Below are 9,041 nucleotides of genomic sequence, written 5' to 3'. Positions count from 1 at the left end.
TAAAAGATGAACATCTAATTTTATTTTCCTACACATATAAAAATGATAACTAAAACTAAGGAGTGTATTAAGAAGACTTGTCAAAATCCACTCGTTTGTAAGCCAACTAAAATATACTTTTAAAAGGGGGAGTTTGAGTTGTGGATCCCTGGAAGGGGGAGCAGTACTGCTCCCAGGAGAAACGGGTTATTGAAAAGATCGTAGTGCCAGGCAGGTTACCTCCTTAGATGTTTTTGGTCAGTCAGGCTGAGGGTATCCAAACAACACAGGCTATTGTTGTTGCCCTCGGTTGTCCACCAAACTTGATGACAAGCCCCTCTTGATGAAGACACCACACACTTTGGTTGCAGGACAAAGAGAAATCAATTCCAACTGGCAAGGAAATGCTCTATCTGCTGACTCTCTTTCCCAGTTCTGGAAGGCACTGTGCAGGCTTCTGGGAGAGGTTTACCCAGCACAGGACCAGGCAAACATGTGCTCACTGGAGAAGTGTTGCTCTGACAATTATTGCAATAACCAACCATTTTCTGATTGGATTTGAGGGAGGCCTGCTCCACAGGAAGGACTTCATGCCTGGTACTGTGAATCTGATCCTCCTGGAAGGAAAAAGATACTGTGAGCTATGTTTCCCTAAATGATTTATTTAAAACCATTACGAGTTCTTTTGAACTCCCCAGTATTACTATCACCTTACTGTGAACCCCCAGTGCTTTCTCAAGTATCAGGTGATTGGGTTTATTACCATTTTTGTGATCGACTTCGATTTCAATTATTTTAACACAAAAGGAGGAACATGGCAGTGTCAGTTTTAAGTTTAAGAATGGATTCCTGAGAGCTATCGAAATTGCATTTTACGGAGGTGTTACTACTATGCACACCATATTATCCTTCTAAAAGTTATCTATAATTTTCATATAATATACATACAGTTTGCACAGGTTCTCTAAGAAGAAAGTGCCTTATGCTGTCAACTGTTTTATGTTGTCTTCTGCTTTTATTGTTATTTTAGCTCGGTATTAGATACTGTGATAGAGTTTAGCTATGCTCCAACCCCCAACATGTATGTTGCAAAAATATAAACGTATTCTGGTGGAATACATAGAAGGCTAGAAGTAGTTGTAGGAAAGTTTATATTACGTAGATTTCCCAAAACAAATCAAAACTGTTCTTTAAAGGGTGCCTGCAACCATTATAATGTCATGCTTCTAGTTGGCCCAAGAACACCAGCTGACAACATGATTTGTAAACAGTAGGTAGGCCTGGAATATGCTTCCTAGTTGGGTTTTTTTTTGTTTTTGTTTTTGTTTTTTTCAGTTTAAGAAGGTGATTCACGTCAGCAGACTGTAGTGAGAGGTTGATTCCTTTAAAAACCCTGTTATATTATGTGAATATGTTTTTGTTTTAATCCCGGGTGTGGGATATGTGGCTGCTTCAGATTGTCCACAGCCACTATGACTGTCCCATGATCTATTTAGGGTGTGGTTTTTGCCAGGTACAAAGAGTTTATGTTTGGAATTCTGGGGACCCAATAGCCCCAAGAGGCCTTGTGCCAGCCACTACTTCTCCTGCTGCTGGTCTCTACTGCTGCTGGGTCCTGCTGTTGCACTTGCTATTGCTGGCTTGCTGTTTTGCTAGATTGCTGGTTGCTGGTTGGAGATATCCTTATGATGGAGATTGGACTTGCCCCGAGGAACCTGGTGCCCTTAATCACTAGGAAGTTGTCTAAAGAAGTCTGTGCCCCTTTCCCCTCTAACCTTCTTGCTTTCCTACATAGTGTTGGTGTTTTGGAAGTGATTGGTAGGGAATAACGTTTGGAAGGTTGATAGATAATAGAACCCAATAAAGTAGCCCAAAAAGTACAGCTGCAGCAGACCTCACGGAATGTTTTGCATTGGTAAGGATTTTATTTAAAAAATCTGTAGAACAATAGGAGTGAAACCTGATCCCAATAACAACATGAGCTGATAAGTGCAAAGTGCAGCTGACAGAAGTTGGGAAAAGAATTGCAAGACAGCCCCAGCAGAGCCGTGGGGTCACTGTCCTGTGAGATCGGCCTCTTGGTGAGGGCTTACTTTGTGCTTCACATACATAGGCTACACAAGGAAGGCCTGCTCTTTATTAGGATTATATCATAACATAGAGCAAAGAGGCTGGGAATGGTGTTCAATCTCCTGTCTCTTTTATTCTAGTTTTTGTGAAATTATGCAGATGATTTTACCAAAAAGCAGCATTATTAATAATGATCTCACTTCCAAGGAATTCATTTGATGGGAGGTGTAGTGGAGGGGAGTTAAACAAAACCTTTTGTGTGTTTTATCTAATGATGACTCTGGATCTTTTTTCTGGAGGTACAGTGCAGTTAAGGAAAATATGAAGCTGCAGAGAGATGGGCTGTGCAATTTGGAGATAACCATCTGAGTTAGCCCCAGTTGGACTCTGATATGGGAGTGGGAGGGTGGGTGTTATAAAGCTGAAAAGCAAGTGGATTCCTTCCTGTCTTCTGAGTTCTTGCCTTTAAGCCTACTGTGACATTCGAAGTTATCTCTATCATCTAGAAGAATATCATTACAATAAAACAATTACAGAAAATGCCTCATAGTTCTGACTTCTTGTGAGAATTCATGTGTAAACAAGAAAGCTGTGAACTCCTAGAAGCTTAGGAAAGTCAATTCAGCTTTGTTCTGTGCACAGTGTCGACATTCCTTCTCCTTGCTGCGATTAACATCAGATGTCTGACCACAAGGAAGCTGAAAGAACTCGGGAGCTGCTTCAGGACCTGTGAGATGGTTTGGCAGGTACAGGGAGTTGCCACCACACCTGATCACTTTGGTCTCAAAAAAAAGGTAACACTCACAGCTCTCACCTCAAAAGATGCACAGTAGAATTTTCACACACATATACACACACGCAAACATGCACACACACACATGTGTAAAAATACAAGTGACTGCTTTTGACCACTTCATTTGGCCATAGAAATGGTCTGAGAAGACAATCAGCAGGATGAGAGAAATGAGTGTTGTTATTAGAATTCAGCTCAAGCGTTCATGCTGACTTCACAAATCATAAAAAGAAATTTCACACAAATATAAGTCCAACCTCAAATATTTCTCTTTCAACCTCAGGTTCTTCAAATTACAAGCTAAATACTAATTCTAGTCAGCTGAATAATACGACAGACCAAACCTGTTATAATTTGCCAAAATTTTCAAATGATTTAGGAAATTTCACCCAGCCTTTCATTCATATCCCAAGCAATTTTTATATCCACACTATTCAATGTATGATCATTAGCCACTTTCTAAATACTTCAAAATGTCAGGTCAAATCTCAATTCTCTAAGGTTAAAAGCTCAGTCTATTTCCACTAAGGATAACAAAAAAGGAGGAAACTATTCAGAACTGACTTCTAAAGTTATCCCAAAAGCAATGTAAAATATCATCATATTTCCCATTGGCTAAAAGATCAAGACATTATTTTCTCAAGTGAACAACTGTTCGAAGGTCAATTTGTTTTTTCAGTGAATTAAAAACGTACTGTATGCTAATAGCCAACATATGAAACAGCCTTCGCCCATCAAAAAAAATGAATGAATTAAAGGTTAAAATTAACCCATGGGAACGACAGGGCCAAGAAGTGGGAGTGGGTGGGTGGGGGAGTGGGTGGGGGAGCGTGGGGGGGACTTTTGGGATAGCATTGGAAATGTAATTGAAATAAATACCCAATTTAAAAAAAGAAAAGAAAAAAATTAACCCATCAAATTTTTTTTTTACAATGCAATATTATTTGCCCTTTAGAAACAGGAAGTCCTGCCAATTGTGATTACGTGGTGCCAGAGGAAATAATATAGACACAGGAAGACAAATATTGTATGATATGCCTCTTGTGGGAAGTTTAAAAGAGTTGAACTTGGAACAAAATGATTTTTCATAGATGTTGGAGGGGTAAGTGGGGAGATTGGGTCAAAGATAACTTCGATTATAACATGAATGAGTCTATGATGGTTTGAATGAGAAGTGTCTCCCATAGGCTCAGTTAATTGAGCATATGGTGCCTAGTTGGTAATGCTGTTTGGGGAAATGATGTAGCCTTGCTGAAGAAGGTACATCACTGGGCATAGGCGTTGAGAAGCCATAGCTTCACCCTGCCCCCAGCTTACCCTCTTCACCTCGTATCTGCTGTTGAAGATGCAATCTCTCAACTTCTGTTCCTACCAGCATGCCTGCCACTTGGTGTCATGCTTTCCAACACATTTTTATGGAAGCAAACCTTCTGAAACTATAAACCCAAATAAAGTCTTTCTTCCATAAGTAACTTTTGGTTATAGTGCTTTGTTACAGTACCAAAAACTCACCAATACAAAAATCCTACACATTTTACCTATAAACTGCTAACACTGTCTAATAATGATGTATTTCAAGTCTGAAATTTTTCAGCAACTATATCTTAATGCTCTGCTTTGTAATGGATAAATTTTATTCTTTTGTAATGTATGTTATACAGTGCATCTCTCCCCCCTTCTGCCTTCTCCCTTATTTCCCTCCCACATTTATCAGGCCTCTTCCTTCTTTACAAATCTCTGTCCTGTATTCATTACTTTTTGTTTTGTTTTGTGTCCCACAGAATTTAAAGGTCATTTATTTTTTTATTTAAGCCACAGGGTCATCTATGTTGCTCTGGACTTAGAACATATCTAAAAACACGTTCATCATAGACAGACATGTTACTAGTGAGTATGTAACTGGATACTATGCCTCTCCATCTCCTGGAATCTGTTATCAATAAATTAGCAGTAAGAGACATTGACCTCTTAGTTCTTTCCCTATCTATGGCTGACTATTAGGCAGATACAAGTTGTGTGGGCTCATCGCCATTTAGCACAGGTGCTGTGAATTCATGATTATCATGGCTGTGTTGTGCTTAAAAGATGACATATCTGCAAACCTCTTCCCAGTCTTCAGCCTTATAATATTTCTGCCCTTCCCCTTCCATAATGCTCCCTGAGACTTAAATGTATGGTACAAATGTCTTGTTTAGAGATGAACCTCAACTGTCCTTTATTCTCAGCATCTTAGTGCAGTCATGGATTTCTTCATTCTCCTTTGTTCATTCATGAAGAGCATAGGGCAGGAGAGGATTCTCTGATTAAAGCTGAAAGTAGCCTTTGTTTAAGGGTGTAAAGATATAAGGAGGTGGGCTGATGTTATGTCAATCCAGATAATCAACAGTCCTAGCTTCTTTCCTAAGGCAAAAGACCTCTTCAGTATTAGTTTAGGGCTGAATTTACAGTACTCAACATGATTTCCTCCTGTAGAGCAGGACGCAGATCCAATAACCCAGTAGCCCCTTGTATCACTATTGCACCAGCAGGCATATCCTGCCTGATGGGTTAGTGTTACGTTTCATAGAGTTTAAAACCTGATAAGACCATATTTTTATTCCCAGCCCCCCCCCCCCGCCTGCGTCACACCTTATATGCTAGTCAATAGGGAAGAAGGCCTGAGCTCCACTACAGCTTAAATTTTTTATATCCAAATTTCAAGGTTTGTGGTGTCTTCAACAAAAGGAGTGGTTACCCACCACAATTAGTTAATATGAGCCTATATTGAGAAAGGCTTTCTCCCATAATCAATAATTCACATAGCAATATGCCACATGTGACACAGAATTTTGATGTTGTTGTCTGTGATCCATTAATTAAGCTTCTATTTGGAAATGCAATAAATCCCAACTGAAACTGTATTGAACAGCATCTTCTCTGATTGACATTGTCTAGCCTTTTGATGTATCTTCCTTTCTTTTACATTTTAAATTCTGCTACCAGAGAGCAGGTTTTGATATACCAACCTTGTTTTGATTAATCATACCTCCACTTAACTCATTTCCCGTTCTCCAACTCCTTTCTCTGTTTGAATCTTTATACCCCCAAGATTCTCGCTCTCCATTTTCACTTCACCTATGTACTACTGTCCCTCTTCCCAGAAGGTAACCTTCCCCTTAAATTCTCTCTCTCTCTTTCTCTCTCTCTCTCTCTCACACACACACACACACACACACACACACACACACACAGCTTCTCATAACTTTCAGGTGATGAATATGTTAATTATCTTGCTCTTTTTGAATCATCAGTAAATATTTACTTATATAGACACACCATGTTATATACCCTAAATAAATGCACCATTCTGCAATGTAGAATGAAACATTTGGAGATTAACAAGCAGTTAAATCACTGGAACAATGCACTATGATTGTACTTCAGGTAGTTGATGCTGTTCAATACACTTTCAGTTGGGATTTATTGCATTTCCAGATAGAAACTTAATTATTGTCTCTCAAGTTTTACTAGTTTTGATTTTAGAATCTTGCTGCACCTCTGCACTGTACTGGTAAATGAATGATGATATGTACATTGATTATTCATGGAGAGAAAGAAAGTGGCCATAGAATTATATTGGTTGGTCATCACTAAAATCTCCATGGCACATCAATCAATGTTTGATGGGAAAGATCTAATATTTCCTACTTCTGTTTTCTTTGGTGAGGATGAATTTCCACTTAACATTTAGTTACTGTGCTTTATTTCATCTTAGGGATATTACACTTTCTAAATAATCGTATCAAAATATGACTGTTGGACAGAACATGTTTTCAACCATTAGAAGAATCAGGTACATATTACCTCTAAACCCCTTTTTATTAAAAGTCTTTTGCCATCCTTTCCTTGTCTATAAAACAAAGAAATTATTTGTAGACTTGAATTACTGATTGAGATTTTGACGTTTGTTTCCAGAGGCATCTGACAAAGAGAAATGAAACTTTGAGCATTTTAACACATGTTCACAAAGAGAGCACAGGCCATTTCCTCATGCCTGCAGAAGCACAGTGTGATGAAAGGGTGGAAAGAAGTGTGGAGGACAAAATGAAACTAGCTCTTATGTAATGATGAGCGCCTTTATTGAAGTGGTTTGTACCGCTATCCATTTTAAGATTGATACGGTTAGGATGACCCTCAATGCTGCTGTTCATCTTACTGAAGTAAGTGGCTCCAATCAGTTCATTTTCATCATGCTCTTGTCAGCATCTGGATTAATGATCATAGCTATGTCTCTTGTAAATACATAGAAATGTAGTGACATTCTGTAAATAGCAAGCTTTTCTGAGACTGAGAATGCACTGTAAGTTTATCAGGGCAGGGGTGGGAATGTCATGGATCCAGGGACAGTGTAGCTGGATGGTAAGATAGTTTCCAGTTTTAACTTTGTGAGGGACTTCTATACAGATTACCACAGTGACTATCTATACTTATTTACATTTCCACAAACAATGGAAATGTCTTTTTCTTCCCTTTTCTTCCTTCATCTCCTTTTCTTTCCTTCCTTTTTTCCTTCCTTCCTTTTTCATTTCTCTCTCTCTCTCTCTCTCTCTCTCTCTCTCTCTCTCTCTCTCTCACCTGTGGAAGCAAAATAGTGTGCGTGTTTGAACATTTGTGGTAGTCTATTCTCTCCTCCTTCTCCTAGGTGGGTCCCAAGGATTAGATTCAGGTTATCTGGCATAGCAGCAAGCACTTTTACCCACTAAGCCATCTCACAATCCTCCTTTTAAGGTTTCTTTAATTTTATATTTGCAAACATTGCTGTCTCCAATTTCTAAGCTATCTTCCATTCTTACCAATAAAAGCACTGCAGGAACACTGGGAATGGTAACTTTAAAAGGATCATATACTGGCCATCAAATATTTCCTTTCCAATATTTAACAAATATTTTATCAAAATCAAAATAAAAAGAGGCAGCATGGTTCAGAAAGTAAGCTGCTTATTTTGAACAAATAACTGAAGACTTAAAAGTCATAAAAGAGAATCTTTTGTTTCACAAATAAAGCAGTCAATAAAAGGAGAGTGGGTTTTATATCCTCTTTGAGGCACATCCCCTTTCAGAATCAGCGTCTTAAAGAACGTTACAACTTTCCCAGAAAAAAAAAAAAAAAAGATGGGCAGTGTATGCAACTCAATTTTGAGTACATCTTGTTCGCAAGTTTTTCCTGTGACACCAACATTTAAAAACCTTTGAAAGAGAAATTAGGACCAATATAAAGAACACACACTTATGACATATCTCTGTATGGTGGTATTTATTATCAGCTACTGTTTGATTTGGTAGCCTAGAAGACAGGGAAAGAGAGGAAAGCTTAGCTGTGATAGCTGCATAGAGAAAAGGAAACATGAAACTCAGGAAAAAGAAAGATTTACTTAGGAATGAATTATAAATAACACCTATTTAGTAAACTGTACTTTGGAAAATCCACATCAGCTCAGAAGCAGTAATAAACTTCATCTGATATTTTGATTTGGCCATTTAAGAAAATTAAAAAGTAGAGGAAAAGAATCGGCTTTCAACCCACCTCTCTGTCCCTTGCTTCCATTCTTGGAAGACAGTTCAGAAAAATTTGCTTCTAAAAGCTCGTCTGTTAATAGGTGCACAAGAATATCCAATTATAAAAGTAATTTTCCAGCCGGGCGTGGTGGTGCATGCCTTTAATCCCAGCACTCGGGAGGCAGAGGCAGGCGGATTTCTGAGTTCGAGGCCACCCCGGTCTACAAAGTGAGTTCCAGAGAAACCCTGTCTTGAAAAACCAAAAAAAAAAGTCCGCCGAATTTAGGAACTTAGTCTGCACAGGAGAGAGTGTGCACTACAGAGGCAGACAGCTTCTTGACAGGAGGGAGCCACAGAGCCACTGAGGCAGCACCCTTTTCGGGCTGCAGACATCCAGCACCCTCCCAGCCGGAGGAGAGTGGTCGGCCCTGCACGGGAGCCCTCTGCCTCAGGAACAGGGAGCACCATCTTGGTTCTGGGACTCCACTGAACTTAGGAACTTTGTCTGCACAGGGGAGAGTGTGCACCACGGAAGCTGACAGCTTCTGTGACCTGCCAAAGCAACACAGCATCTGGGAAAGGTCCTGTTTTGGGCCTTCTTCTTCGGCCAGGAGGAGGTCCAAACACCAGATATCTGTGCACCTTCCCTGTAAGAGGAGAGCTTG

At 39.4% G+C, this 9,041-nt stretch overlaps 1 long non-coding RNA gene across 1 annotated transcript in view; it reads left to right on the top strand.

The window, feature by feature from the left end:
• Positions 1-409: 409 nt before the first annotated feature.
• The window catches only part of LOC110307571, a 34,388-nt gene continuing 25,756 nt past the window's right edge, over positions 410-9,041 (top strand). The window contains exons 1-2 of the long non-coding RNA XR_002379421.1: positions 410-615; positions 2,692-2,795. This is a non-coding gene — a long non-coding RNA (uncharacterized LOC110307571). The remainder of the gene's footprint in view (positions 616-2,691; positions 2,796-9,041) is intronic.

Source organism: Mus caroli, chromosome 13 (assembly GCF_900094665.2).
Source record: "Mus caroli chromosome 13, CAROLI_EIJ_v1.1, whole genome shotgun sequence".
Classification (NCBI taxonomy): Eukaryota; Metazoa; Chordata; class Mammalia; order Rodentia; family Muridae; genus Mus; species Mus caroli.
Note: the sequence above shows the minus strand (reverse complement) of the source record. Positions and strands in the feature narration are given on the sequence as shown.